Source organism: Crocodylus siamensis, chromosome 3, assembly GCF_052110815.1.
Source record: "Crocodylus siamensis isolate JL-2025a chromosome 3, ASM5211081v1, whole genome shotgun sequence".
Classification (NCBI taxonomy): Eukaryota; Metazoa; Chordata; order Crocodylia; family Crocodylidae; genus Crocodylus; species Crocodylus siamensis.
Genome location: NC_143397.1, coordinates 149013347 through 149030455, shown reverse-complemented (window position 1 = coordinate 149030455; position 17109 = coordinate 149013347). Strand labels below are relative to the sequence as shown.

At 45.0% G+C, this 17109-nt stretch overlaps 1 protein-coding gene and 1 pseudogene across 1 annotated transcript in view; one reads left to right on the top strand and one right to left on the bottom strand.

The window, feature by feature from the left end:
- PARD6G (par-6 family cell polarity regulator gamma) overlaps nt 1-17109 on the bottom strand; it is a 98445-nt gene that overhangs the window by 42969 nt on the left and 38367 nt on the right. The window lies entirely within an intron of this gene.
- LOC149868979 (aldo-keto reductase family 1 member B1 pseudogene) lies at nt 531-16015 on the top strand (annotated as a pseudogene).

Here is a 17109-nt window from a genome sequence, read left to right as displayed (position 1 = left end):
AAACTAGTACAATAAGTAAAGCCGAAAGAAAACAGAAACTAGGGTGCTGAATTTGTACTTTGTGATCCTCAGCATAAGTGCCCTGTAACAGACTAACCTACTGATCTCTAACACTTTTATCAGGTTCCACGGAGGCCAAAGGGTTGAAGACCTGGCAGGCCAGCATAAAAACTTCAAACAGGAGGGCTTCAATTACCCAACAGCCTCCAACAGATCACTCTCTCATGCCTTGGTGGCCTGCATGTATGAGGAAGAGATTTGAAATGCACAGGCAGAGATTACTGGTAACATTCAGAATGGTCTGTTATTTGGATTTATTGACTGTTCAAAATACGAGGAGAGAGAAGGGGCTCATTGCTATAGCAGAAGGATCAAAGCTTTACTGATTGTCTAAAAACGTGCGCTTTAGACAACGAACACAAAGTTTTGATTATTTTAAGCTTCTGATAATCCAGCAAGACTCCTGCTCAAACAACTATATTTGACGGGCCACAGTAGATGGATCTATGTAAAAACCCCAAAGCTCTAAGATGTTACAAAGCTCTAGACTGGCTGAAGAGCACAGTGAAAAAATACAGGTAAAAATGTACACAAAAGCTATCAATACCCAAGGAAATCTTGGCAAATCTTTTTGGTAATGGAAGATAGCAAAATAGGGGTATAGGTTAGATCAGGGCTGTTCAGCTCCCTAATGGCAAGGGGTGGCATGCCATGCAGGCTCCCATACCACTGTGGGGGCTACCCTGTGCGCTGCCCTGCTGGGGTAGGGGCAGGAAAAATAAGCTGGAGGGAAGTGGGTTGGAGCATCACCAAAAGCACTGTATTTACTAATGGTGAGGTATGAGGGGAGGATTCAGTTGGACTCAAGACTGCAGGGTTGTATGAAAAATAATCTGTAAACACCAAAGTAACTGAAACACATGGGATCTTGCCCACAGTTCCAAATTTATGCCACAGATGCAAATGAAGCCAATGTAGAACACAAGCTATCAGGGCAACAAGGACAAAAGTGACTGCAAAGAAGAGAAAAGAAAACATGGGTATGCTGTAGGACTGGTGTAGGAGCAGCTCCTGGGATTTCCCAGGTGTTAACAGGTGAAGCAGGAAAAGGCAATGCAACCAGACATGAAACATGTTGCTTCCAGTCAGCAAGATGCGTCATGTGGTACACATCCAGAAAGTCAATGTATGCCACATAAGGCAATTGCTGCACTCCTTTCCACCTCTCCATGTTGCTGACTCACAGTAAGCAGTTCTCAGGACTGGTTTTCCCCCTGCTCCCCTCCCCTTTACCATTAGTGAAGCGACTCACTCTGTCTGAACTCCCTGTTGCACCTCCAGTCATCCAAAGTGTCAGGAGAAGCAATTGACTTTGCACAGGTAAGGCCCAATTCTCCCCTGTACCCTGCTAACCAACTATGCAAAGCTACATCAAAACTAAGACTGGAACCTCAGAAGTTTTAAAGGCAATTTTAAAAAAGCATTTAGTTGTTACACAGTCACTTATGAGTACATAGTAGTGAACAAACTACCTCTGGGCTAGGGACAGACATTACACATAAACCAGTTTAAATGACTAGAAACTGTTTTAAATCTGTAACAGAACAGAAGCTCAGTGCACATAAACCAGTTTCAAAATGGTTGAAACAGGTTTAAGATAAACCTGGTTGAATGTAGTATCAGAATTAACTGATTTGGGTCAAACCGGTTTATGAAACTTATGTCCCAGATCTCATTTTGGTACAAGTTAAACCACAGTCCCGCAGCATCCCACCATGTTTTGCAGCCCTAGGCTGGGCTGGGCTGTCTGCTCTAGCCAGCAGGGCTGGCCCTGCTGCTCTGCTCCCTTGCTGGAGCACTGAGGGCTGGCTGACAAGGGAGTGTGGGGGCAGGCAAATCCACTTAGGGATACAGCCCAGTCTGCAGGGTGGGAGGCAGGGGGCCAGGCAAGGAGGTTAGACACCCACTACTCAAACTTACTGCTGGCTGCAACTGTGGACTACAAATCCCAGAGGCACCTGGAAGCAGGAAGAAGAAGTGATGAACAACCCTGCAGAGTCCTAATGTCGTGATTTTGGACTGCAAATCCCAGAGACCGCAGGAGCATCAGGAAGAGGAAGCGAATACACAGCCCATGTTGGTTACGCGCCAGAGAGACATGCTCTATCACCTCTGGTTTCTGGCCTAAGCCACTGCAGGCATGTGGCTGCATTTTCAGAATCAAAAGTAAATGTCCGTTCACGTCCGTTTCAGTTTAATCTGTGCAGCTCAGACTAACCTACAAAGACTGAATCAATTCAGCCTTAGGCTTTTAGACGGTCTGTATTTAGCCCTGGTGTCTGAGGTACTACTAGCCAAACAGCACTTTTGTTGGTCCTTTTTCTTAAAGCTCCAGCTGTTGGAAATCAGAACACCTGGGAATGTCGGCTATTAATGGAGGACACTTCTGCCTCACCATAATGGATAAAAGCCTAAAAATGAGGCCCAAATATGCTCAAAAGATTTTACATGTTCGGATACCCGATTTGTGATTTACTGTAGTAATTGGCCAGTGCTTGAAGGGGGGCACCGGCACTCCCGCTTGCCTCCCCTGTCCATCACCTAAGTGGTGAGTGCAGCCAGTCAGGGGGTGCACTGGTGCTCTCAGGGGGTGTACATGCATCCCCATGCACCCCTTACATGTTGCCACTGGTTTCCCCATACCAAACTCCTTGATACATTTTTGGAAGTGGTAACTTTGTGTGTCTTCTGCAATTTTTACCCCTCCTGCATCTGTTAAGAAGCATCTCATACCTCTCTTATCTGACTCACTTTAAAAATAACTGCAGTTCACATTTAGTGAAAAAAAATGAGAAAAAACAACCAACACGGGTTTATTAGAGGCAGGTCTTGTCAAAGCAATCTGGTGGCCTTCTATGACCAGGTCACAAAATCCTTAGATGCAGTGATAGCAGTGGACATAGTCTTTCTGGACTTTTGGAAGGGCTTTAACACCATCTCTCACCCCATTCTCATTAAAAAACTAGGGGACTGTGGCGTTGACATCTACACAGTCAAATGGGTCACCAACTGGCTGGAGGGCCGCACACAGAGAGTGGTGGTGGATGGGTCATTTTCGACTTAGAGGGATGTGGGCAGTGGGGTCCCCCAAGGCTCGGTCCTCAAGCCTGCACTGTTCAACATCTTCATCAGTGACTTGGACGAGGGGGTAAAAAGCACCCTGTTCAAATTTGCAGACGACACTAAGATGTGGGGGGGATGTAGGCGCATTAGAAGGGAGGAATAGGCTGCAATCGGACCTAGGCAGGTTACAGGGGTGGGCAGATGAGAACAGGATGGGTTTCAACACCGAGAAGTTGCAAGGTGCTGCACCTATGGAGGAATAACCAGCAGCATACCTACAGGTTGGGGAACTCCATTCTCATTAGTACAGAGGCAGAAAAGGATCTTGGAGTCATCATTGATGCCAAGATGAACACAGGCCAGCAGTGTGGGGACGCAGTCAGGAAGGCCAACCGTACCTTGTCATGCATCCACAGATGCATCTCAAGCAGGTCCAAGGAGGGTGATCCTCCCCCTCTATGCGACACTGGTTAGGCCGCAGCTGGAGTACTGCGTCCAGTTCTGGGCGCTGCACTTCACGAGGGATGTGGACAACGTGGAGAGGGTCCAGAGGAGGGCCACCCGCATGATCGGGGTCAGCAGGGCAGGCCCTACAAGGAGAGGCTACGGGACTAGAACCTGCTCAGCCTCCAAAAGAGAAGGCTGAGGGGGGATCTTGTGGCCTGTTACAAACTAGTCAGAGGGGACCAGCAGGCATTGGGGGAGTCCTTGTTCCCCCAGGCACTACCAGGAGTGACTAGAAATAACGGTCACAAGCTGGCAGAGGGTAGATTCAGACTAGATATCAGGAGGTGCTACTTCACTGTCAGGGCGGCTAGGATCTGGAACCAGCTTCCAAGCGAAGTGGTGCTGGCTCCTAACCTGGGGGGTCTTTAAGAGGAAGCTAGATGTACACCTTGTTGGGGTTGTTTGACCCTAGTACTTTTTCCTGCCATGGCAGGGGGTCAGACTTGATGATCTGTTCAGGTCCCTTCTGACCCTTCTAACTATGAAACGATGAGCTTCACCACAGAAAGCAAACCTCAGCGCCTTTTAAAATGTATTTGCAATGGAGTAAGATGAAGCAATCTCTCCCCTTTACGAGATAGATCATCAAATCTCTGAAATGCACCTTAACAGTAAGGTTTCTCTCTTACTGTAACTTTAAGAAAGTCTCTCTCTCCATAAAGCACTGTTATTTATTCACCTTCTGTTCCTACATAGAAGTTTATAGTTTGTAAAGGAGGCTAACTGCTGGATGGCTGTTCAGAGAGCTACTCAACCATGGTCAAAGCTCAGACTGTATCCATCTACGTGCATGAACACATATACACTAAAGTGGAGCTCACATGAGTATGACAACTACTCATGACTACTGCTAAGGATACTAGCCAGCTCCTGAGAGAGCCGAGGAAAGCTATTTTGACTCAGAGTAGAGAACACATTGCAGGTTTTAGGTGGCTGAAATATATCCAGAGGTATACCACCTCTCAGAGCTCTTGCTGCAACAATAAAAACACTTCAGTCATCTCTGCTAAAGTCTTTGGGACCACCATGTGTTTAGGTTTATTTGCTAATCAGGGCTGGAAGTAAAAATTATCACTCAAATCTGGTTTTAAAGAACAGTTTTAATTGCAGGACGTTTTGACATAATGTTGGATTCCTCCCCCTACCACATAGCTTAGCTAAGAGGTCTTAAATGTGTCTAAAGGTTTCAAAGGTTTCACAAGCGATTCAAAACACTTCAACATTTCCATATCCAGCCTTTGCCTTATGTAGAAGCTCAGATTCCCCACCCCATAACCCCAAACCAAACCTGCTGTGTCTTCCCATGTCCTTTTTTAACTATGTGCTATGCTCATGAATCAAACAAAAGAAGACTCTCAGTGCACTTCATTCAAAGTGCTGAGGAGAGAAACAGACTGGATATGCCTGTTCAGTCCATGTGAGACAATGACGTTTTTCCCCCCTCCCCCTTATTAAGGTGTCCTCTTATGGCAACAATCTTAAAGGGCAGGGTCATTGTGCATGTAACAATTGGAAAGGTGAGAACAGAAAAATTCTTTAAAATGTATGGATAGCAATGCAGAAATCCCATGGATTTCCATGCAGCAAGTGCAATGAATTCCCAGGCCAAAGATTACTATACTGTAAAAAGTGATGTTGTAAAATGTAAAACGTTCAGAGAACGCTCCCTTTCTCTCTCTATTAAATCCATTTTATGTAACAGATATTTATAGTCCATTTCCTTCCTCAAACATGCTCTGTGAACCAGTCCATCGTACAGACAGCCCGGTTTGACTGCAAGTGTAAGGCACTGTGTCTTAACAGAATCAATGGTCAATGACCATGGCAAGCTGGTGCATATACCATGACATGATCCTGTTAGAATTACAAAGGGAGTGTGTGCAAAAATCAACTTCACTTTGGGAAAGTTAGCTCCCCCTTACTAATGTGTAATGCTAACTTACTTTGGTCCTGTTCTGCAGAGACAAGTAGATTCTAATGACATCTTTGTTTTATTCCAAACATCAGCTTTCATTTTGGTCTCCAAGTTCATGAGTCATGAATGAATTACTGGTGTGAACCTACAGAAACAGCCAGTTTTCTTCCTGCACATTACCAACCACTGCAGTAACTTCTAAAGAGACTTGTGACACTGCAGAGCACACATCTGCTAGCTAACCTTTTACAGACACCATCATAATTATTATTAACAATACTGTTGAATGCACTTTTTCTATACATACTGCCAGCCCCAGTGCTCAAATACAAAGCAAGCCTTCAAGAAGTCATGAGATGGCATAACTGAGATTTCAAAAGACATAAAAGCATTGCTCTTAAAACACAAAGGACGCAAAACTAAGATGTTGATTAAAACAATGAGAGTAAGGGCTTTTCTGTGCAACTATGAAGGCTAGAAATTTTAACAAAAGCTGAAGTTCAGTCCCACAATTCTAGAGGCTTTAAACAAAACACACAACCCACTCACTACTCCATAGTTTAGTAGTAAAATTTGCAAGTTTAGAAAGCTACAAGTATGTTATACTTAAGACGGTTTCTTCTTGGGATTTTTTTGTTTTTACTATCTGAAGTGTTCAGCAACAAGCAACAGTTTTGCCTCCCAGTTCTAAAGACACGTTCTCTGCTATTTTAATTGCCTACTCCTTGCATTTCTTCCCTTGAAAAATCTCTACGTTATGTCCACACCCAGCCGCCCACAAGACTTTTGGACTAGATTAAACTAGGCATCAAAGCCAGATTATTAAAGACAGAAAATGTGTTTGATACTGAAGACACCACAAAATTAAAATGGTAAAGAGCTCTAGACTTAAAACAAAAACACTTCCCCCCTGCAGGGGAGCCCATGAAGTCATTATTTCAATCTAAACCCATCAACTCAAAAACTGAGCTGTGCAAACGACTTGTAAAAACTCTGAAAACAAACAGTGAATATAGGAGATCATTATTATTACTCAAAGATTATGAATACAAGCACCTCCAGCCTCAAACTCCATGCCCATCAAGCAATTCTCAAAGACCCCATTCTATCTTACCACTCACTTTATCATACTCATCCCCTGCTTCTGTTCAGCCACAGAAATGGCAGAAACCAGAACTAATTGGAGGAGAGGGCGAAGACTGCTATCTCTGTGAAAGGGTCTGTTTACCTGCCGGGCTGTATCAGGATGCATTAGAAAACCAGCAGCTGAGATATCCTTAAACAAGGGCAAATAAAAACCCATGAATGAAAAAAGCCATGTTGTGCAAACAGACAGATGAGCAAAGGGAAATTCAGGCCATGTAGCTTTCTCTCAGAAACAAGCAACTTCTCTGAGGCCTTGTAACCAGAAAGCACAGTAAAGCAGGTACAGGCAGTCCTCAGATTTACGACACAATTGGTTCCTGAAAACCTCCTCTTAAGTTGAAACACTGTAACTCGGAACCAATTTTTCCATAGGACCAATGTTATAAATGGGGGATTGGTTCTTGGACCAAGGCCCGGTACCCTATGTTCACCAAAAATAACCTAGAATTTTGTACTCAATCAGTTATAAATGAGTAACATAGCTACATTAATGTAGTTCTATTGTAAATAGCAATCATATTGATTTGGAAGGACTTCTTAGAGGTGACTTTGCTGGGCTTTTTGAAGGGCTCTTGGTTGGGCTTTTTGAAGGGTCCTTGGCTGGTGTCTTCCCAGGAGTCTTGGCTGCAGGTTTTTGTGGAGTCTTGTCTGCTTTCTTAAAGAAAGCGTTCAAGGAAGTTTGGACAGATGTTCTCCAGGGAGATGAGTGATGCAGTGAACTTGTTCACTAACACGGCATGGTGTCGGATCAAGCGTTGTAAAGTCAAAACTGACGTCAGAAAGTTGAAGCAGTGTCAATTTATAAAAGTTGCAAGTGCGAAACGTTGTAACTCAAAACGGTGCAAATCGATGACTACTTGCATAGCTAGGATGCTAGTGAACATAAAATAGAAAAAGAGAGAAATCCCGTTGTATTCTGGTTTTGTGCACTGCAACTGACTGCATCTATTCAAGAAATTCTTGAATCCTGTTTGTTCCGACCAGAATCACAGTCTAGTAAAAAAAGCAGAAATCTCTTTGAAATGGAAAAGTGAATAGCTAAGTACATTCACAAGCGGATAAACATTTACATGCTGAGTTATTGGCTGATAATCTCAAAAGTCTTTTGCAACAGGTTTAGTTGTTTTTGCCGGGAGAGGGAGGAGGAGGAGAGAGCGTTTCCAAAAAGAGAACCCTTACAAAAACTGGATTAAGGAATGCTGCTCACCATTCCTGGCTGCTTCTCAAACAGAAGTCAGATACCAAAAGACTCCACCATTCACAAAAGGTACGTAGACATGAAACTTGCTAGACAAGGAAGAGGAAAATAAAGGAGGGCAGGGGTCACTCCTTACAACATGCTACTGAGTGCCCAACAGCTCCCTTCCCTCACCCACCTACTTAAAACCAAGGCAATCTCCGGAGCACCGGCAGGCACTGTGGTGGTAGCTGGGTTCCAGCCAAGACTGCAGCACAAGATAAATTCAATATTAAATGTGTTCATATTTTCCCACTGAGACAAAGATTTAAAAGCCTAACCACCGCTCTCTCCCGTGCAGCTGTCTTCCAAGTTAAACTTCCTGTTACTGCTCATAAGGCAAAATGTCCCCAAGCTCTTCCAGTGATGTTTATCCGAGGGAAGGGTGCAGGGCCATGGTGGGGGGAGGAAGGCAGGGACAGATGGAGCAGGCACACTGCTGCAAACGTGTCCACTCTTCTTCAGGTCAAGCCTAGGTACCTTGTGGCTTTGCTCTTGCAACTCAGCGTACATTTAAACACCACCACTGTGGTTGCCAGAGAAAGGAGAACTGTAATTGAAGCCACCAAAAATAGCCATTGGCAAAAGACACCAGTTATTTAGCACAGACCCCCTTCAGCAGTTCTCATGGTCATGAGTGAGCAGAGATTTTGCCAGCACTCCACAATAAGGGCTCTTTTCTCTCTCTCTCTCTCTCTCTCGAAAAATCAGAGCCCTATTGAACAACCTAGGAAAGAATCTCAATGCGGTGCTTAAAGTGATTTACCTACTACCCCACATCCTGACAAGAAGAGTCGAACCAACTTCCCTGCAGTAGACAACTCTTCCCAGACCCTCTCTCAGAGAACTCTTTCCCCACAAAAAAGCTAATCCAGATTGTTATTCCTATTAATTGCTGAATCAGACACCCACCTTGATAGGTATGCAGTGTGCTTCCTTAAGTTGTGTAATTGTTCAATGGGGCATGTGAGATGCCACTTTATTAAATAAGAATGTTTTTTAAAAGTTCTAGATAAAATACTACCATAGTTTTTAGAAACTTAAAGGCCAAAGAGTCAAAATGTTCATGCTTTTCAGCTTCTTTTGTATGCAAGGATGATTTTGAAGTCAAGTCCTTCTCACCACTAAAGTGAGTGTTGATGGTTTCTGCTCAATATATCTAATGGAAGAACAGGGCTATAAGGTTTGTCTCCCGTCTCACTGGTGGGCTTCTAAAAAAGTGGGAGAAGCCAAATGGCAGCTCTCTACTCACAAATGAAGGAGAGAAATAGGTGCAACAAAGCTTTCATAGACCATTTCCTCTTGGGTGTGTAGTCATTTGAGTATGGAGCCACAATAAAAATACCTTTCCCTCAACTGCTTGAAGTCTAGACTCCTGAGAGGCAATTGTGTTGCTAAGTTTTTCAGATATTCATCCAAAGACTTCTGCATTTGTTATAGATGCTTCTTTCCACCATCTTCGTATCATAAAAATAATGCAAAGTATAAGAAACACCTCACATATTTTCCACTTTACACTTCACTTACTTGCATGTTAAGAACTATGATCGATCACCTTGAAATGACACGCTATTGGTTAAGTTTTCCAAGTATTCAAGTAATGACTAGTATTTAAAAACTACCTTCATATAAAGTTTGGTTACCAGATACCACAGCCTTCAAGTATTAGATTAGGCTTAAGATTCTTTTTTAAAAAAGTGAGTTTTTCTGCTTACTTTCAGCCTCTCTTAAAATGTAATTGGACTTGGAACATCGCCACTGAAACTGCATGAGTAAAACCATCCCTCTTTCCCTTGCCTGTGACCTAACCAGACCACTGTTACCAGCAGCTGCCTTCTTGTAAGAGTTATGAAGAGTGGACATAGAAGGTTTCTCCACAGACATGCATGATATCTATGCCATGGTGGCGCACAAGGACGAACCCTCCCCTATACAAAATTAGGTATCAAAGCAGCAGGGAAATTGACATAATGCTGTCAGATACAGAGGGTAAAATACAGTTTCTGTTTTTATGGGATTCCTCATAGCATGAAAAATTATCTGATGGTAGTCAGATTTCCAAGTGATTTGAGATATCATACAAGACAGTGCACTCAGTATATTTTAATGGCTTTCCTTCCCCACATTAGACCAGTAGAAAGAGATATAGCTCTAAAGCAGAACTGTCAAGAACATTTATCAAACCAACGGGAAAGTGGCTTGCCTATCCTTTATTGGGACAAGAATGAGCTGGAGATTTGATCTGCCCTTCCTCAACAAATGGGAATGGAAGACTTTTGCAGGACAGTTATTAACCATACTATTGCTACTAGCTTGAAGACAACTGTAGCATCCATGAGTGACAGTGGGTCTTTACCTTCACACTGGTAAAGGCATCTTGTGGCCAGTGCCTCCTTTTTAAAAGCAAACAGCTGTTTAACACAGATCAGCAATTCAGAAGATATCTCCTCACAGGGCACATCTACATGTGTAATTAATGTGCCTGAATTTGCTGTGCAGAAAATTTGGGTGCATTAAACTGCACTCCTGCATGCACATGAATATGCACCCAATCAGGAACAAATCTGATCCTGAAAGGAGCAGTTCAGTTTAGGGCTGCTCCTGCCCTGTTCTACCCTACTGCAGCAGCCGGGGGAGATCCAGGATCCACTCAGTGCCAGCAGCACAAGGTCTGGTCCTAATATCCGTGGGGTTGGGGACAGCTTCCCAGCTGCCAGGCAGCAGCCTCCCAGCCATGTGGAGATCGGGCCCCATCCTGATCTCCATGAGCAGGGAGAGCTATTCCAGCAGCTAGGCAGCCAACTCCTAGCCCCGTGGAAATTTCGATGGGTCCCAATCTCCACAGGGCTGGGAGACAGCATCCTGCCAAGCCAGGACAGCTCTCCTTGTCCCGTGGAGATTGGGATCGGTCCTGATCTTTATGTGGCTGGGGGGCAAGCATCCTGCCAACCTGGGACAGTGCTCATTGTCTCCTGTGGCCCCCTGCTGCCTAGGCTGACTTGGAGCAATTTGCTCCTGGTCAGCATCTACATGTGCACTTTGGTGCATTAGTTTAATGTGCCAATTTCTAGTACCTATATCTACAGGTACTAGAAAATGGCGCATTAGACTAATTTAATGCGCAGTAATTGCTGTACACATGTAGATGCTGACACTTTATTGTGTATTAGATTATTCAGTAAAGCATCTTGTGTATATGCACTCACAGAATAGCACTGGTGGGCAAGTGAGGTGGCAAAAGCTGCAGGAGAAATGCAGTTGTTCACCTGGAGTCTATCACTCAAAAGGCTGCGAAATTCTTGACCCACACATCCATAGAGTTCAAGCAGCAGAGCACATGCTTGGGTATGGCCTCGGATGAAGATTGGTCTGGCAGAAATTGATGCAGGTTTTCATTCACTCTTTCTTCTCATAGCCACTCTCAAAATGCAAAATTCATTTACAGCAGCAACTAAAGACATGGACACCAGCTGACAGCTTTGTTATAGGAGGTTCTTGGTAACCTGGGCTCATTATTTATGGCTCAACATTCATGGCCCACTTCACAGCAGCCATAGGGACTACCACATGAAAGGATAGCGTATGCTTTTAAAAGTTCCAACTAGGAAGTCAGCTATTGCATGTCAACTTCCCTGGGCATCTCAAACAGCTGTCAGAGAACAGTTTTTCTGTCAAGTGTCTTGTTCTCGGTACCCTTTCATAGTTCTTGGTATCCTTTCATACAGTAAATTGCCAAGTACTAAGTTCAGTGAAGAAATGGAAGTCACTTAGGTATGGCTACTTCTTCTGCTCACCCCTGAAAAGGAGAACTTGCTGTCATTAAGGACTAGGAAAAGGATTTTGTGGGCAACAAGAACTAGCTACCAAATCTAATTTATTTCTGAAATGTCTGTCCTGGCATCTAAGCACCAGCCTCGCAAATGCTCTTTTTACAAAATGCAAAGCACTGAGAGGTGTTTGCTAGTTTCTCGATTCATTCTTGGCCTATCTCATGGGTCTTCATGAAGCCCTGTTCATACTCTCCCCACGCTCTCCACTTCCTGAGCTGGGCCAGCTGTGCTCTGGACACAGTGAAAAATTCTAGAAATGACCATGCTGTCTTAATTTGGGGGATGGTGGGAGGTGGCAGGGGGGATAATAAACCTAAACTTCCTTACTCACTCCCACATTAAACTGTCCACCAAGACTGCTTTAGAAAGGAGTCTTTGTAGAGAAGGGAATGAAGCGGTCATGGGAGGTTACTTCTCAACAGTGCTGAACTAGATGTGGAGGTAAGAGTTTGTGGACAGCTGCCTCAGTACAAGCATCCCCACACTGGACTCCACCCTCACATCTCAACAGGAGAGAATTATTCCATCCCCATATCCAATTAATTTTTGACAGCTTTGCTTAGACTGCCAATATGGGCTTTACTGGGATTTTCTGCAGTAACACCACTTTGTTGGAACTGGACTATTTCACATCAGCTGCTGAACAGCCTGCACACGGGCACTTTTACTTCCAACAATTAACAACTGGGGAAAGATTTGAACCAGCAGCCCAGAAGTAAAGAAGATCCATTTTCTATTACTGATGCCCCATATCCATCTCATCTCCACAATGGTTTCTCAGATGCCATTTCAGACTTCCTGTTCTTCAGTGTTTCCAGGGATGTCCATGTGAAATTGGATGAGAGGAAAGGAGAAAGAAACAAGAGAGCCAAGAATTCCTTCTAAGTCACCTGCTGTGATAAACGCACACACCCAGGAACCAGTCTGGTGAGACTGGTGGGGGTGGGGGTGTACTTCCCACACATCAGGTGATATTCACCAGACATTGGCCAATAGGAAAGGATGGACAGATGGCTAAGTGGAAAAGGCACTGTACTGCAAAATGGGGAACACTCCTTTCCTAATTCACCCGTGTTGCAACAATAAAGTCCTGAATGACCAATGGGGTGGGGGGGAGGGGTGCACTCAGACGCTACAGTGACAAGGGCCATTGACGTTCTCTCTCAGAAAAACACACTTGGTACTATTCTCTTTTGAGCAAGCCACCTGTAACTTGTGTAGAGTCCAGCAGGTGTGTATGGATAAACATCCCTTTAACATGGCACAGAAAGCACCCAGAATGTAGAGACCAGTGAAACTATCTCCACTACGGCACTGTGTGCACCACAATGACCAATGATTCACAATGGACAGTGGATGCTCCTCTCACAATAGGTTGTTGAACAGCCTCCAAATCTAGCTCCCTCCCACAGCACGCCCAAAGCTCTTGTTCATTCTTTCCTCTCCTGCTTCTACTCTCCATTCTGTCCTCACCCACTTTTCAAAAGTTGTTTTTTGGGGGGTTTTTTGCTTTCCCTTTGCTGCTTCACTCCCTTCCTCTGCATGCTCTCTCACTGCCAAAAGGCTACATGCTGCATAGGACGTGCATACATTTCCCAGAAGTGCCTCTCCGGTGCTGGGCCACATGCTTTTGCTGCAGTTTACTAGAGTTAGAGCTTCCCCCAGAGAGTAGTTCCCTGTGCCTACAGCCCTATTCTCATGGGCTAGTCCTGCAGCCAGCTGCCTTCAGGAATGCTGCAGGGAGGGGTGGTGGGTTGTACAGAGCTGCCAAGCCACTGTACTCAAAGCAGCATGCTTGCAGCAGCGAACCAGAATGGGACCAGGAGCATGCAGCTTTCCTCAGTGCTCGTTTGGTCTGCCCTGCAACTCCTTGCGGGACAAGGCTGGCAATCCCCAGAGTGCAGGCACTGGTAGAACCTCTTCTATTGTAGGTATAGCTTTGCTGGAGAACTAGAATGAAATCTGCACCATGCTTCATACTTCCAAGTGAAGCAACTTGTCCCTGGGAATCTTCCAGGAGCCCAGTTACACTCCACACCCTCCTTTGCCCTCCCCTCCCCTCATTTACAAATAAGAATGAAGAGCCAAATCATTTTCCTTGCTTAACAGCTCTGCTAACAGCAGTTTCCCACCCTTCCCCATACCCTGCATGCTGTACTGAAGCCAGGATTTCAAATCTGTTTCCTTTACCCACCCCATCTAGTCCAAATGACTACTCCTGCATGTGTAGTTTATACCAGCGATTCTCAACCTTTTTTATATCAGGACCCATCTGTAATCATCAATGGCCAGTCCCAATCCACAGCCCTCTCGCCCTGTTGGTGCCCCTCACTCCTGACCCACAGCCCCCCATCCCTGCTGATGCCTCTCACTCCCAGGTCCCTGCTGCCCACCCCCAGCCTCCTAGTGTGTGGGGCTGAGGGTGGTTGTGTGGGGTTGGGGGGGCATGTGTCCCCCCCATATTTGTGCAGGTACAGGGCTGCAGCCTGGCTGGACCAGCATGGGCAGGAGCTGCCTCCATAGTCCAGAGGGTGGGTCCCAGCATGGGAGGGCAGAATGGGGCAGCAAAACTAGTTGCTGCCACTGCCATGAACACCGTGCCAGCTGCATCACCAGCAACACTAGGAGTAATGGATGGGGGGGGCCACACTGCCCTCACCTCCTCCCACCACCAGCCGCTTGCATTCCAAGGCATGGCTGTACCCCACCACCATGGCCCAGCTGTCAACAACTAGTCTCACTTCCCCGCTCCCACGCTGGGACCCACCTGCTGGGCCACAGAGGCAGCTCTTACCTGTGCTGCTCTGGCCAGCCTCCATCCCTGTGTGCGCCCACACAAATTTGGGGGGGCACATGCCCCCCTTCCATCCCCCAACGTATTGCCTGTGTTCTCTCCACACACCCCCAACACATTGCCTGTGCCCCCCTGCCCCATAGACTTAACCTGTGTGTAGCTGCTTCCCCTGCATCCCATTCCCCCCAGCCCCAGGTAGCCCCTTGCAGGCTGGAATGCTGCCAGCCTGCAAGGGGAAACCCACAATTTCCTGTGTTTTTATGTGATTGTTCATGACCCCTTTCAAATATTCTTGAGACCCACTTTTGGGTTGTGACACACTGGTCTATACTATGCTCTCTCTCTTAATCTGCCCTGCAAACTTGTGCTTTTAGCTGTGTAACAGCAGTGAGAAAAGTCCTAGTATCGACAAGACCTGAAAGTTAGCTAGCTATTTTGGAAGTGATTTGCCTGGCTTCCCAACCCCTCTTTTGTTCTGTGCACCACTCCAACACAGAGCAAGCCTATTTACTGACCTGGGGGACATGGAAAGTATTTTAAGCCAACAACAGCAGCTCAATGCACTGAGAAGAACCCCATCTGTTTCCTTTGAACATGACTTAAAACACACCCTCTCCTGCAGAGCTCCAAGGTTAACAAGATGTGTATGACATGCAATCTGCAGTCAACCTGCAGCCCAGCTGTTCTCTGGCCCTCAACCCCTCCCCTGTGGACCTTTTTTATTCAGGACATGTGAGTAAGGGCTCAGATAAGAACATAAGATCATAAACAGTGCCATACTGGGTCAGACCAGTGGTCAATCTCACCCAGTAACCTGTCTCTGACATACAAGGGGGGCAGTGAAAGAGGGATGTTGCTAGTAAGCCATGGTCAAGGTTCTGTGAGAAGTCATTGGTGAAGGGTGCCTGTCAGAAGACTCTCACTGTGCTGAAATGGATTTACCTCGATCCATACCTCAATCCCTCGGTATTTAAGATATGAGAGGAGATGGTTTCCTATAGATAATAAAGGCATGACTGTGCCCAGTAACACAGATATTCTGGACACATGGGAAGCTGCGGAGGAGCTGGTAGATGCAGTTCAGTGAAAGCTACTGGAATCTCTAATTTTAACTATGAACAGATCAAGAGGTTTTTGAACAAGCCTGGGTTAAAATAAATCTGCAATGAACCAGACTATGATCCATCCTTCACACAAGAAAAACTGATCAAGTATTACCGGCCCAAAGGGATTGGTTCTCCTGACAGGCCATGGACTAAACTAAAGGACGCTTCTCCTAGATAACCCCAAGATTAAAGAAATTGCAGCAAGATTAAAGAAAAAGCACAAAAAAAAACCAACAGCAGGTTCTGATCCTGTTTCTTTTCAGAGAAACATGACTGATTCCTAAGTCCGTTACACCACTCTGTAGCAAAGAGAACTTTAAGGTGTTTGACTTTTAATTGACTAAAGAAGAGCTTTAAGAGGAACTGGAGGGTCTGCATAATGAGCATGTGCAGAACTCACAAAGACTCCCTTCCCATGCTGCATATTAAAAGTCTCAAGCCATTCACTAGAGCTTAAGGAGAAGAACTTTCCCTGTTCCTCTCTCTAGATATCCATCTTCCTCATTGGATTTAACTTTCTTTTGCCAACATGTACGTGTTCAGTTTTCGAAGAAGGAAGTTCTACAACAGCCTCGTCTCTGACAAGCAGTAATAGATACTTTAAAAGGAGGGCATATGAATGGGGTAGATCTAGAATGACCTGTCCTCCGTCATACCCTCTAAGGTATCAACCATTATTGGCTTTGGTATGTTAGAAAACTCATCCTTTCCTGTTCTGTTTAATAGCTGTTAATGGATCCACCATCCATCCTACTGTTTATTCCCTTTTTGAATCTGGCTATACGATCTATCTGCCTCTACAACCTCCTGCGGCAACAAGTTCCACAAGTTAGCTATGTAAAAAAAGTACTTTGTTGGTTTTAAACTTGTCTCTGGCCAATTTCAGTGGATGTACCCTCATTTTAGTATTCTGGTGAATAACTGCTCTCTAGTCACTTTGTCTGAACCTTCATGATTTTATAGACTTCTACTGTACCCTCCCTCATATCCTAAATGCATCACGAGAATCATCCTTAGAATTATTTGGGGGAAGTCAATATATATGAAAAAAGAAAGCAATTTAGGCTTGGTATGACACACAGATGCCCTCCAAAACAAATGCAAAAATGGTTCTGCTAGCATAAAGGAGTCAACCCCCAAACCATGAGAACTTGAAGTGGACTAAATGTCTCTATTCAACCTTGCTAATTCCTTTGAACACAAACAATAAGCATGCAAATCTTTCAGTATGCAAGGTCAATGGTAATGTACAAATTGTTGCATATCTACCCCTACAAAGCATGCCAGTAATAGATTCCTGTAGCCAGAAGGACAGCCAACAATATTAGGGAGAGAAGCAAGCAGAACTTACTTAACCCTTTGCAAGAATGAAAACAGGCATCAGAAGGAGCCTCCAATCTGTTGACTCATTTTGGATCAGAATACATCACACGCAGCTGCTAAATCTATGC